Source organism: Talpa europaea, assembly GCF_964194135.1.
Source record: "Talpa europaea genome assembly, chromosome: 6".
NCBI classification, from domain to species: domain Eukaryota; kingdom Metazoa; phylum Chordata; class Mammalia; order Eulipotyphla; family Talpidae; genus Talpa; species Talpa europaea.
In genome coordinates this window covers 43672825-43688257 of record NC_140072.1, presented here as the reverse complement: position 1 = coordinate 43688257, position 15433 = coordinate 43672825, and positions in this window count along the sequence as shown.

Here is a 15433-nt window from a genome sequence, read left to right as displayed (position 1 = left end):
CCTATCAAAACTCTCTCTCTCTCCACACAAACACACACACACACACACACACACTAACACAAACACACATGCAGATGTACCTGTCCCTTCATCGATCTTCTTGACATTTGGGTTTACGTAATCAGACCCATGACCCAAATTTCTCCCATGGATGTTCTCTAACTTTAAACTCTTGGATGCAAAGATGCCTTCTGTACAGCAATGTTCCTTCTCATAAGGTAAATTTTCACATTGTTTGAGATATGTGTGGTATTGAAAAACTGTTTTGATCAAAACTGCCCGGGCTCTTTTTGTCAAATATGGTAAAACTCATTAACAAAACTGTTTTTCAATATGACATTAGTTTACATTTCAAGTGTCTTAATTGGGCACCAAAAATTATTATGAAACAGAGATAAGTCCACGAGAAACAATCATAAAGACACAATCATGCACTGAAATCCTTCTTGGTATAAAACGTATTAATACAGGATCCTGGTTCTATTAATCCCAAAGGTGGTTGTGAAAGGAAGTAACCTGCAAGGAGCAGTTCGAATCTTGTAAGTAGATGAAGGAGGACATAACTGAGTCTGATAATCAGCACAGAATATTCCTTCTGAGGGGGAGAGGAGATCCGTGTGCGTCCTATGACAATCCGGACAGGAAAGGAAGTTGTCCTTGTCACTCTTCTCCCTGCTTCAATTCCCAGTTACCCTCTCATTGTAATGCACCTGGTGCAGGAAATATCTGGGGCAGTGATTCAAAACGGAGATTATAGATTCTGGGTTTCAATGCCCCTAGGCCAGAGACCTGAATTGCACCTGAGAATGGTCCCAGAAGCCTCATATTCCACCCCTAGTTCCAGCTGCACATTCCCTGGGGGAAAGTCTCCTTTCCCAAAAACAGATTGATTTCCATGGAGCTGAGGCCCACACAGTAAGATTTGCTGGTCTACAGATAAATATGTTTTTGAAATATGAAATCCTGGGCCTCTCTGGTAGCACAAGGGGTTAAGATGCAACCTATGAAGGTGTCCGCAGCCACTGCAGCACAAGTTCAATCCCCAGCCAGGGAGGTACCCACATGGTGCGGCAAACCTCTCCTGTCTCGCCTGCTGCTCCCCTCAGCAGTGTTTTCAATCAGCCAGTACTGTTCCCCACTCTGTCTCTGGTGAATCCCCTCATCCCCCACAACTCTGGCCTGTACCCCAGTTCTTGCATGCAGAAAATACTAAATCTTTAAAAAAAAAAAGGAAATATGAAAACTTGTATTTATTTCGAATTACCATGTTATTTGAATGCTCAATAAAGGAAATTTTTTGAGTAAGTGTTGTCATTGTGCTGTGACTGAGAATAACTTTGCAGAATGTGTTTCCAACCATGAGTGGAGAAGATAGTTTAAGTAATGAAGGGGCAGGAAATTGAGAATATGGCAAAATACCAATTTAACAAAGTTTTAGATTCAAAATAAAGGATTCCTTGGTTAGTTTCATGTTCATTGGACTATGAAGCTTCTTCCCATCATTGTGTGTTTATGAGGATGACTACATGTCACTGACCAATGCAGGCCAGTCAGGAGCATCAAGCAGCTGTCCCTTTCACCATAAGGGGCTGTTCCCAGTTCCAGGCCCCCCACGCTCCCTGCTCTCTCCCAGGCCGACGCTGTGCACTGACAGGGCTTCACAGCTGGTGTCTCTGGTGCGATGAGACACTCACGGTCCAGAGCTCTCCACCACCTTCCTCTTACACACACTCAGGGTCTTCTCTGACTGCTCATGAGACAAAAGTCAACTGTGTGGGCATGTGGTACAGACCAAGAGGGAGGTTTTTGTTCAGGGCTCAGCTACTGTGCGAGGAATATACATATTCTGCCCACTGTAATAGATTCCAACATCCTCAGCCTCCATCCTGCTGATTTTCTGAGTGAAATCAGTCCCTAACCCGCTGCCACTGAACCTGTCTGGAACCCCAGGGTCTCTGTTGGAAACCTTATAGATCAAGTGCCTTGGAGACTGGCCTGGCTTCTGCTGGAACCAATTCATATACGTGTTTCCATCACTATGTACCAGGCTCTGACTGGCCCTGCAGGAGAGGGAGACCTGCTCCCCAGTGATGAAGGGGAGGGAGAGTGGGGTCTGGGTCAGCACAACCTCCCCACTGGATCCTGAAGAAAGGAGAGAAAAGTGACAAGTAAAGACAAGTATTATCAGTCATTTTCATTATTTCAAGTCTGTTATTCATTTAGGCTAAAATACTGCTTTGTTTTACTATCAATATTTGAGGTATATAATTGTACACCAAAACCATGAGCTCACAATAAATAACCTGTGGGAAGAGACCCTGAAACTTTGCCTGCCCTCTCTAGTCAGTGTCCCCAGGGTACAGATGCTTCATATAGTCGCAGATCTCAGCACCACTTTCTCTTAAGGACAAGACACACACACCTAACACAGAGACAGAATACACATGGGGGCAGACATCCCCAGAGCTCAGGTTCCCCAACCTGGGCTCCATTCTCCTCTGCCCTCTGCCTTACCTGGGGTCCAGAGCATCAGCAGCCCCAGAAGCTGAGCAGGGAACCTCATTCTGAGAGGGTGACCTGATGACCTGTCGGGTGAGATCAGTCTGCAGCTGATGTTTTATGTCAGTCCTGAAGGTGCAGATCCTCCCTAGGGACCCGCATGCAAATGCCCTGCTGGGAGTAGGGGGTGGAGAGAGCCCAGAGGAGACCTGAGGGTTTCATAGGGGCACAGTGAGTGTCCTGTCTTTCATCAGTCTCATGGAAACTGAAAGAAACATTTGTATATCCCCACGACAAGAAAGATCACATTCTGTAAGTTTTTTTTTTTTTTTTAAGATTTCTTTATTTATGCATACAAGAGCTGGAGTACAGGCCAGAGATGCAGGGGTGAGAGGATTCACCAAAGACAGAGCGGGGAATAGAACAGCCAGATTGACTGAATACACTGCCGAGGTGAGCAACAGGCGAGTCAGGAGAGATCTGCTGCGCATGTGGGTTGCTCTCTGGCTGGCCAAGGATCGAACTCTTGCTTCAGAGGCTTCAGAATGCTTCACAGTGCGATGCTCAACCCTCGGGCCACGAGGGAGGCTCTGCAAGTTTATTTGTTTTGTGCACAATACAAGCTGTGTATTCCTGCTTCTCTTCAAATAGCATATACTGGACCTCCCCTGTGGCGCAGCGGTTGAGTGCTGGTTGCGAAGCTGCCCGCGGCTTCTTCCGTGCCGGTTCGATCCCCAGCTGCTCCCCCGCCACCAGAGGAGGGTCCCACATGGCGTGCAGACCTCTCCTGCCGCCCACTGCTCCCCTCAGCAGTGTACTTCGCTCCTTCTGCCTGCTCTGCTCCCCGCTCTGACTCTGGTGAATTCTCTCACCCTCCTGTGCTTCTGACTGTACCCAGTGCATGTATAAACAAAAACAAACAAACAAATAAATAAATAAAGCATGCCTCTATAAAAAAAAAATAAATAAATTAAAAAAAAAAAACACAAATAGTATATATGACCATGCAGAGACGTGTCCAGGTCTCTCTCAGGTAAGTGAGTGACCAACCTCTTGGCTTCTCCCAGGTGATCTCACGAGTGACTGAAGTGAGGACTCCAAGTCCTCCTCTGGACTGATGAGCAGCGTCTCAAGGTACATTTTGGATGTGAGGGTCAGTGTTCTTTGTATCTGCTGTTATCAGGTTAACATTTTAACTCTGTCAGATAGAAGGACCTAGTACACTGATCTCCATAGGTATATTGAAGTCAGAAGACCCTGACAAGGAGAATAAACTTTCTTTCTTAGAGAGACCAAATAGACTTGTTTAAGAAGAAGAAAGAACAAAAAAGTTTTATCTTAGTGATTGCCAAATTTAGGGCAGCCAGTTGTTAAAGTCTGTGAACTCTGTCATCCTTACACACTGTAGTCATAATAGATTAATTTAAGAAATTTCTGAAGGGAAATAGCCCTTGGGGGAATGGAACTAAGTAATAAGAAATTATATGTGTGTGTGCGGGTGTATGTATGCTAAGAAGCAAACAAACATGAAAGTAACACAAGCCTGACCACGTCTGAATCTGGCTGTGCACACAGGCCACGGGTGATGGAGAGGACGCAGGTGGAGAATGACCAGCATGAGGTCCCGAGGGAGGAGACCGCTGCGTCTCCAGTCCTGACCATGGTCCCTGACGGAGGACACACAGTGACAGCGGCTCCTCTTCGGGTTCCAATCCTCAAATATGAAACTGACACTGGACAACGTGAAGAGACAGGGCCCCACTGCGCAGGTGATGCTTTGTTCACATTGGATGCTAGTTGTCACCTCCCGTGTGGCCATCTCTTCTGGAAGCACAATTACCACAGCCCCTTTTCTCTTTATGTCTCCTTAGAATTGTCAGTAAGGGGTCCTCACTGAGCTCTGGAAGAGGAGAGTATTCATTCCTGTCCGTCACAATTGCAGTTCTGGAGAGTCACCTGGAGAGGAGCAGCAGAGTCTAGGGCTTCAGCGCCCTGTCCTGGGCATTCTAGAGAGGTCTGAGGACCGCAATAGCAGGCAACTTATCCACTCAGTGATGATGTGGTCTGGTGTCCTGGACAGAGACAGAGAACCCCATGTCTGGTGTTTGCTTCCCTGAACAATGCCCCAAGATCATGACAGGATTGTAATTTAACCTCTACCTCCCTGTATTAAAACAATTCTTAGACAGAAAGAATAGGGAGAAAAAGTACAAAAGACACATCAGGGATGGGGTTATTATTTGAAATCCACAGGTAATTCTTAGAACAAACACCTCAGTAAAAATTGGGGCAATGTCCTTAGCAGACCCCTCACTCAAGTGATACACAGTTGACTCATGAGCAAGTGAAGAGATGGGCCACATGTCACATCATCTGGAAATGCAAAGGAAATCCACAGTAGCCCCCAAGGTACCCCCTCTGAGATGCCTGACTCTAGAACAGTGACACTTCATCACAACATCATCTGCCACTGAGATGTGACTCCAGGGACTGCCTCACACATCACGGTGGGAACGCAAATTGTTATCATCACTTTGGACCACAGGCTGCTGGTTTCCTCAAAGATAAGCACACTCCTGCATGTCACCCAGCAACTGGACTCTTCGTATTTGCCCCAAAGGGTTAAACATCCACATTACATCCGACCTCAGAGCTTATGGTACTTTACTCATAAATTAGAATTTGGGAGCGTCCAGGTATCCTCCATGGGGTGGTGAATGTACAAATAAGCTGTTGTTCATCCAGACAATGGATCATTGCTCAACACTAAATGGTCCCCACCACGATATTTGAGGGGGTCCCCGATGTCACATCATCATGACAGGTGACAATGTGAGGAGGAGTCACTGTCTATAGTCAGGCATCCTAGGGGGTGACTGTGTGCGGCTGACGATTTAATTTGTGATTCCTGAATAGACAAAAAAAAAAAAAAAGACATGGAAGAAAGTTAATTTTAAGGGCAGAAATCAGGCTGAAAAATGTGCATACATGTGACTATCTGAAGGACATTCAGGGGAAGGGGAGACAGTGGGAAAGTAATGACCTCAAAGGCTATGGAGGGATTAAGAGGTGGAGCACGAAGGAATTTGAAACAGTGAGCAGCTCTGTGGACACTGTCACAGGGGCACACGCCCTTGTCAACTGGGAACCCTTAGCTTGTGCAGGAGCCGGAGCGTGTCCTCTTCTAATCTGTGGGTTGAGGGTCTTCAGCTGGAATATCTGCACACTAGCTGGGAGATGAGGTCTGCGTGGGAGGAGGGTGTTATGGGAAAATCCTTATGCTCAATTTCTAGGAACCTTAATTGTCTCTGTGTGTGTGTGTGTGTGTGTGTGTGTATTTTATTTTAAAAACTTCATACTCAAACTACAGTGGCTCCCTACCACTATGACCTCATCAGGTCATAGGCAGAGAGCTTAGGTGTCATCAGCTCTGTCTTTATTGAATCCACAGAGACATTGTTTTCTCTGTGCTGCTGGGCCAGGAGGGAAAGAGAGTTAGGGACAAAGAGCCACCTTCTCCTTCTACCAGACCCTTCAGTCCTTCGAAATGACACTCCATCTAAGATGTGCTTTCAGCAGATAGAAGCAGCATGGAAAGCAGCTGGGCTGCCCAGCCTCACACAGCTGCTCCCTGGGTGGTTTTTGTTCAGGCTTGTATCACTGTGGGAGGAGTACTATCACTTTGAAGACAGAAGTAATTGGCCACATCTTCAGGCTCCAGGCTGCTGATGGTGAGAGTGAAATCTGTCCCAGACCCACTGCCACTGAAACGGGATGGGACCCCGGGCTGCAAATTGGATGCACGGTAGATCAGGGGCTTAGGAGCTTTGCCCGGTTTCTGCTGATACCAGTTTAGATAACTGCCAACATTCTGACTGGCCCGGCAAGAGATAGTGACTCTGTCTCCTGGAGATGCAGACACGGAGGATGGAGACTGGGTCATCTGGATGTCACACCTGGCCCCTGAGATGGAAACAGAAAACACAGCCACACTGTCATCCTGTCATCAGAGGACTCCCTGAGGGCCAGGGGTCCTGCCCACCCGGGGCTGAGCAACTTCTCACCTGGAAGCCAGAGTAGCAGGAGCTGAGCGGGGGCCCTCATGTCCACGCTGGGTCCTGCCTGGACTGACCTTCTGGTGCTGTGACAGACTATAATATAATGCAGGGAGGGGCTGTGCTCTGGGAACATGCAAATGAGCAGGGGCGGGGCAGTGGGCACAGCTGCAGGGGCTGATCATTTTCCTGCAGAGAAAGCATTTTTGCCTGAAGAACACAGGACAGAATCAGTTACTGTCCTGTGAGTGGAGTATCTTTGGTCTCAATATTTAGGAAAAGCTTCACTTCCTATTCTCCATGTAATACAGATCCTTTCAAATGTAACATTCAGTGAAATTGTGTTTTAATTTTCATGTGGATATGTGCTTAAGGCTACTCAGATTTCCTTTTCACTCTGGTTCCCTGATATTGCTGGAGTGAAAATTATCATCACTGCCAACCAGATGCAGTGAGGTGGGAGGACAATGCAGAGTGTGGCTGTGAGGAATTGTGAGAGCCCAGATACTGAGCATCCTCCCTGCTGACCTCATCTCCAGCTAAGCCTTGTGTCTCTGCACTGTCTGAGGCCCTGTCCCACCATGTCTGCCTCAGCTCCAAGCTCAGGGTGTTTTTCCCAATATCTGACAGTCTCCTCCCTCCCCAGCGCTGTGTCATCACACAGACCCAAGCAGAAGGCCTGGTCTCCCTGAATTGTTGCTCATGTCCTTCCCCAGGTGCTGCCTTCTGAGCTGAAGTCCTCCCAGACCAACTCCTCAGTGATCCCTGGAGTCTACTGCGTTCCTCCATCTACATGTTCATCAGTCACCAAATATCCCCCAGGTGTTGAGAGAACAGCTCTTGGTGCTGGAGCAGGGAGTTGGGACCCAGATAGAGTAAGGAGACTGTGTAGAGGAAGGTGAAGGGAGACACTGCACTGAGTGTAGACTGATCTTCCTTAAGGGAATGAGGGAGTGTATAGCATGAAGTGTGGAGGAGAGTGGGTGAGGGGAGTGTCCCCACATGGAGAGCTGGATCTGTTTGCTGGTGCAGAGCTATGAACTGGATAATGAGGAGCATCGTGTGTCTTTGATGCTCGCCCACTACCCCAACATAGTCACAGATTCTTCCCTCATTAAAGAGCATGTCCCTGGATTGGAACTTGGGCGAGTTTAAGCACCAATCCTGAATCAGTCCTGGACCACTGGGATCGAGCCTGTAGTTGCTGTGAGTTGCAGAGAGGACAGCAGGGAGGGGTGTGGATGGAGATGGAGGCAGAGACAGCCCTGCACTGCGTGTGACAGGTCAAGGAGCCCCAGACTCCGAGGTGGCTGCAAAGACAGGAACCGTGTCCCCAGCACTCAGGGACTCCTGTCTGTGTCCCGTGTCCTGTGTCCTCTGTGTGGCCAGCTCTAGTGATGTAGAGAATGTTCTTTCATCTTTAGTGTCTTTGTTTCCAAGTGCATCTAAACATGTCCATTCAAGCATCACCCTCCTATGCGGAGCTGAGGATCTTCCATGTGTGAACAAACTGTGACATGCAGGATAGTGCAGCTCGTTGACAGCTGGACCATTGCTGATTTAAGGCCCTGTGATGAATTTATGAAAACGTGTGTGGGGGATGGGAGAATGTGTGTTTATGAATGTTTTCGGATCCCTTTCCTGTGCTTATTCTTGATTAAGATCATGCTCCATCTTACATTTGTGACTGATACTTTCAAATTTTTTAATTAAGCTTAGGTTAAGATTTTTAATGGCTGCAACTAAATATTGTTTTAAAAAATGTATGAAATAGACTATCATTTCTTATTTTTCTGACTTACACAACACTTGGCCTACATCATTTATGACACTGTAAGCACTGATTTTAAACAGATCACGTCACAGTAAAAATAAATAAATAAATAACTTTCATACATAAAGTGTTGTTGCCCATTCCATGATTAAAATATTTAGCTTAAGATTGTAGGATCAGGGTCTTCCCAGGTGGCACAGCGGGGATTGAGCACCGTGATGTGAAGCTGCCCGCAGCCTCTGCAGTGTGGTTCGATTCCCAGCCGGCCAGGGAGCAAACCACATTGTGCAGCGGACCTCTCCTGTCTTGCCCGCTGCTCCCTGCTCTGTCTCTGGGGAATTCTCTCACCCTCCTGTGCTACTGGCCTGTACCCCAGTTCTTATATAAACAAATAAATCTTAACAAAAAAAAGATTGTAGGATCACTAGTCAAATATTTAGACAGAATAAGCAGAACCCAAAATGTGCATTGGGTTAAATAGCAAGTGTGAATAGGAAGAGTAAATAAGATCTGTGTATTCAAACACTGAAAATCCCAAGGGGTCGGTTTAAGAAAACACTCGCTCCATCGCCCTGTGTGTCACTAGCGCCCACCTTCCTCCCGTGTGTCTCTGTGGCCCCATCGTGCCAGCTTTGTGTTGAGGGCAGTGCCGGCGGGGAGCCAGCAGTCCTGGTGCTGTGTGTCCTGCTGGTCCCGGTGTTCAGTCTCCCATTGCGGCAGGACTGTGAGTCCCCCCACGTGGTCTGGCTTAAGCAGTGGCCTCCTCACAGGCCCTGCAGGTCAGGGTGTTAGGAGAAAGGTGGGGAAGAACAGGGAGGGGCTGATCAGCTGACCCCGGAGGCACTGCAGGGCATTCGATTCTTACTCAGGGTGAGGTAGAATGTGGGTAGAGTTGAGCAGAGAAGCATGAGGCACATTTACAAAGATCCTCTGGGGCTGACTGGAGACTAGACAGGGGGTGGCCCCGGGAGAGAGTGGCCGCCTTGGAGGAGGGAGTGGCATGGTCCAGATGAGGGATGAGGAGGTTTTCCTGACCCCCACAGATCAGCAGTCTCTCAGCGCCACACTCTCTACCCCATTGCCTGATTTATGTTAGGACTGATTTATATCAGGATTTATATTAGGACATTTCCTGACATTATCTATACATTTCCTTTTACACAACTATTGTTTCCTGCGGGCCCCCTCCTCCTGCCACAGGGGCTCTGCCACGCACCACTGGTGGGAATTTAAGCTGGTGTAGTCACTTTGGATCACTGTTTGCTGGTTTCTTACAACATAAAACATACACTTAACCATCTAGTCCAGCAGTGATTGGACTCTCTGGTATTTTCCCAAAAGGGTTTAGCCAGATGTTCACATACAACCTGCACACAAAGTTTGTAGCATTTTATTCCTAAACGCAAAAATTGGAAGCCTGCAAGGTGTCCTTCAGTAGATGTGAAATGTATAAATCAACGGAGACACATCCAGACAATCGAATATTAATCGACACTGAGTAAGAATGAGCTAATACGTCCTGAAATGACATGGACACAGATGAAATGCTCATTTAAGTGCAGAAGCCAATCTGAAACAGGCTGTGATTCCATCTAAGGGGATTCTGGAAAAGGGAACTTTAAGGAGGCAGTGAAAACAGCAGTGAAGTTTGGGTTTTAGGAGTGGGTGGATAACAGATGCAACACAGAGAAATGTTAGGGCAGTGATCCTACTCTTTGTGATGGTGCAAAGGTGAGTACATGTCCTTGTCATTGTCCTTATTCTAAACCATCATTAGAATATACAATGCCAAGAGTAAGCCCCCTTATGAATTATGGATTGTGGGTTTGAGAAGAGGCAATGTAGGTTCATTAGCATAATAGTTCTAGTCTGATATGGGATGTTCAGTGTTGGAAAGAAAGGAAGCCCTTCGACCAAAAATCTCCAATCACCTTCCACTAAGCTGCATGTGAGAGCAGCTCTCAGCAGATGGGGCACCAGGAGGAGCAGCTGCTCCCTGGGTGGTTTTGGCTCAGGCTTGTGTCACTGTGGGAGACCAATTATAACTCTGCTGACAGTAGTAAGTGGCAGCATCTTCAGGCTCCAGGCTGCTGATGGTGAGAGTGAATCTGTCCCAGAGCCACTGCCACTGAAGTGGGATGGGACCCCAGTGTAAATCATTGCTAACACTCTGATTGGCCTGTCAGGAGACGGTGACTTTGTCTCCTCGAGATGCAGATACTGAGGGTGGAGATGGGTTCAACTGGATGTTAGAACTGGCCCCTGAAATGGAAAGACAAAATACACCCACACTGTCATCCAGTCATCAGAGGACTTCCTGGGGCTGAACAACTCCTGGTGTTTCCTTCCTCACCTGGGAGCCAGAGCAGCAGGAGGCTGAGGAGCTGAGCAGGGGCCCTCATGTCCATGCTGGGTCCTGCCTGGACTGACCTCAGGGGCTGGGGCAGACTATGAATAGTGTGGAGGGAGGGGCTGTGCTCTGGGAACATGCAAATGAGCAGGGGCGGGGCAGTGGGCACAGCTGCAGGGGCTGATCTCAGCAGCACAGAGGCAGGGACTCCTCACTCACCAGGTCCCCCCAGGGTAGGGTGAACTTGCCTGCAGAGAAGGTATTTCTCAATAGGGATGACAAGACAGAATCGTCTACACTCCTTTGAGTATAATGTTCTTCTTGTCTATCTGTGGCATGCTTTACTCTTAGTCTCCATGTAGTACAGGGCCTATAAAGAAAGGCACTTAAAGAAATTTTAGAAAATTCTTTATTTGAACTTTGGAGCATGAGAGGCTATTTCTGGGTTGTGACTCCTTGATATTATTACTGGTTGAAAAATTGTCTTTACTTCCAGAGAGAAATGCATTGAAGTAGAAAGGAAATAAGATGTGAGTGTCCTGAGTTGCAAATAAGCACCCAGACACTGACCACCCTCCCTGCTGATCTCATCTCCAGCTAGGCCTTGTGTCCCCCCACATCTGAGGTCCTGACCCACCACATCCACCTCGTCCCAAAATCAGGGATGTTCTCCCCCCACATCTGACAGTCTCCTCACTCCCCAGCACTGTGTCATCAACAGACCCAAGCACAAGCCCGGGTCTCCCTGGACTGTTGCTCATGTCCTTCATCCTTCTCCCCCAGGTGCTTCCTTCTAAACTGAGGTCCTTCCAAACCATTCCTCAGTGATCCCTGGAGTCTACTGTGCCCCTGCACCTGCAGTTTTCCCCATCACTGTCTCCTCCCCGTCCCAGGAGACAGCAGCTCTAGTCTCAGGATGAGGAGGTCTCCCTGCCCAGCTCTCTTCACTTCTCATGTTGCCAGGACACTGCCCTAATGCAGTGTCTGTCCCCTGTGCAGCCTCTGAGCACATCCTCCTGTGTGTCCTGTTCCCATCCTCACCCTCCTGCACAGGATTCCTAGAAAGGGTACCACCTCTGGACAGCAGAAGGCAAGATGGGGAGACACTCCAGGGTCTTGAAAGAGAGATGTCTACAGCCTGTATGTGAGGCAGGATGACCTGGAGGGGGACTCAGAACAGGAGGTGAGTCCAGACACACTGAGCCACTGAGTGATTTAGGGAAAATGCGTTCTGGCCCAGAGGGGCAGGCAAGGGGACCAGGAGGGTAAGGAAGAAAGGGGATGAGATTGCGCAGCTATCCAGGCCTACTTCCCTGAGAAGTTTCCTGAGACCAGATTAGCACCAGGACAGGAGGGACAGTTGGGGGTTTTAGGACCCGACAGGTGACAGCATGAGGGTGTCTGGGCAGCTAATGGGGAGTCTTCTGTCAAGACCCACAGCCCCTGGCCCTGGCAAGTACCATGACCAGGGCCAGCACCAAGGAGCAGGAGCCTGGGAGCTGGTTTTTGCAGATTTCATGCTGGGATGACTCTGCAAGCCAAAATGACTCTCTCATGGGACACAGAGTGAGCCTAAGTCAGGACAAACTCAGTGTCCTCCCCACTGGTAGTTAAGTGGGAAATGAACATGGAGATCCCCAAATAGCTATGCCAAACTTGTAGGTCATTAAGGTAAGATTTATTTATGATGAGGACACAAAATAGGCTGAGAGTTCACTTTCAAATAAATGTCTGATTATCAGGCAAGCAAGCCTGGGGTAAAGCATGAACCCTTTTCCTCAGCAGAACCAGAGTTGGAGGAAAAGGAGCAAAGCTGGGTCCATGTATCAAGTTTCCTCTGATGCTGATCCTACACTGAGAAGATGGGGATGGTTGTGGGGACACAGTCCACAAAGGGGAGGGCAAAGATGCTTCTAGACACTGAGCACAGGCACTGGCAGGTTTACTCCCACTCAGCACTGGAGTCCCCAGGCTCCCAGTCCAGCCAGAGACCATCCTGCCTTAGGGGCTCCCTCTTTCTCAGCATCTCTTTCAGGGATTTGAGTCTTGTGTTTACTTGGGGGTTTGGTGACCTCTAATGGCTGATCTGTGCTGCAGCAACTTACAGGATTTTCTATGGGCCCCACTCAGTCAAGGCTGAGACTTTCCCTGTTTTGGATAATGTTGAAACTAATGTTAAGGGTCCCAGAACAGACTCTGCAGTAACACAAAATGATTCCTCTTCTCAATAAACTGGTCACCTAGTAGAAGAAAAGACAAAACAGGTGAGCAGGACTGGCCATCCTATTTGTGACAAGGCTGCCCTGACCAGGTCCTGTGATCACTTGAGAGACCAAAGCTGGGGTTGGAGAGATAAGGTGGAGCAGGAGGGAGCCTGCAGGCACAATTGTGGGCTGGGGCGGGACTAGGATCTACTTTCACCACCAGGTGAAAGTAGATCTAGACCAGGCGAGGATCCTGGTCTAGATCTGTCACCCCAGCCTTGTCCCTCCTCCAGACACAGTCCAGAGCAGCTCTAGGGCTACAGGTAAGATGCACAGGTGAGAACCACAGTGTTAAGTCCAACATGGACTTAAGTCCAGCGATGAGTACAACAGTGTTAAGTCCAGCGATGAGTACAACATCGCTGTTACAACTAGGAGCAAAGTCTCTCATTTTAATGAAGTCTATTTTAACTCTGTAGATCTGCTGTGGTTTGTGTTCATTATATTAGGTGCTGCTGTTTTACATTAATCATAAATATCATTGTGATAATGAACTTACTATTTTTGAATGATTTATTTATTTATGCATACAAGAGCTGGGGTGCAGGTCAGAGGTGTGGGGTTGGGTGGAGAGGGTTCACCAGAGACAGAGTGGGGAACAGAACAGGCAGATTGACTGAAATACACTGCTGAGGGGAGCAGCAGGCAAGACAGGAGATGTCTGCTGCACCATGTGGGTAGCTCCCTGGCCAGGGATCGAGCTCGTGCAGTAGTGGCTGCAGACAGCTTCATAGGTTTTTGTCTTAACCCCTTGAGCCAGCAAGGAGGCCCTGAACTTATTTTCAACACAGAGTTTGTACCAAGTTTGTGGAGGGCTGTGGCCAAGAGAGTTTCCCTCTCTCTAGAGGGGGGTGTCATAGGGAGGAGGCAAATGTAGGAAGTAGAGCAGAATGCATATTGAAAGTATTTACTGTAATTCTCTGATAAATGATCAGGACAGCTTATTCCTGGCCACATTTTCTCACCAAGTAGACCCAGGGCTTCTCAGTCTCTCTTCTCTGCTATGATGGCTCCCTGTGCTGGAGAATGTAAGCAAGTGACACATGACTCTTTCCATGACTTGTGGGGTAAAAAAAAGTGCAGGTGAGAACTTGCCCTTTCCATAGAGTGGATTTTGCAAAATCTCTGGATTTTGCAGTTTATGTTCAGTCACATGGTCACTGCTGCCTCCTCCTGGCTCAGATGCATCTGAAACAGAATCCAGAGGCCTCCCTGGTCCCCATAGATCAATAGTCTCTCAGCTCCACATTCTATCCCATTGCCTGATTTTTTTTTTTTTTAGAGGTATATTTTTTTTTAATAGAGGCATGTTTTTTATTCATTTATTTATTTGTTTGTTTGTTTGTTTGTTTATACATGCACTGGGTACAGTCAGAAGCACGGGAGGGTGAGAGAATTCACCAGAGCCAGAGCAGGGAGCAGAGCAGGCAGAAGGACCGAAGTACACTGCTGAGGGGAGCAGCGGGCGGCAGGAGAGGTCTGTGCGCCATGTGGGACCCTCCTCTGGAGGCCGGGGAGCAGCCGGGGATCGAACCGGCGCCGCAGAGGCCACGGGCAGCTTCGCAACCCAGCGCTCAACAGCTGCGCCACCGGAGAGGCCCCCATTGCCTGATTTTTAATCAATTTAACTATTCCTATGTTATTTATTCAACAGTTTACACTTATTTATTCCTGCGTAGCTTCCTTCTCTGCTACGACTGGCACAGGATTATTTGGGATCTAAATTGTATTATTTGCTCATGTAAAATTGCTGCTCACATGACAAGTGTGAACTAGTGCCTGAGATCCTAACACTAGGGAAAAAAGCATTTAGGGGAAAACTTGCCATTCTTTGCTACTGAAAAATAATTCAATGTATTACATTGACTTCAAGAAAGGTATATATTTCCACATATAAAAATGATCCATTGGCCAATGAGATACATCTTTACTAAATATCAAACAAAATTTTGAATTTTACTAAAAATTTTGCATATGAAATGTGAATAACCATTTATTGATAACAGAAGGAGAAAAGTCCTAATACTGAAAGGCGTGAGTCTTGATGGAGTGGGCAGGGAAAGGAGAGAGAGACTGAATTGCTATTGCCTGTATGGAAACCTCACATTACATTCAAGTACAGAACAACTCTGGGCCAGCACTTGCCACAGGAGAAAGATTGTGATAAGAATTTGACTTGCCTGCACCCTAGAGTGGTGCTGACAGAAGGACCAGGTGAAAAGTAGAAACATACAAATACAGCAATGATCATTGCAAATACAGGACCCTCCTGACCTGATACCTGTCCTGAAATTGCGTCAAGAGAAACAAACCATCTGCACATGACCTGGGAGCTTCCCCGGCTGCCTGGGGACATGCGGCCACAGTCTCACAGCTCATCTGTCCCTTGGGAGCTGCCCTCACTCTACTCTCTGGCTGGTTCCCAAGCCTGGAACTCTCGGGGCCCCGTAACAGGCGGGGCATCCCTTTCTCTGTGTTGAACCTGTGTCTT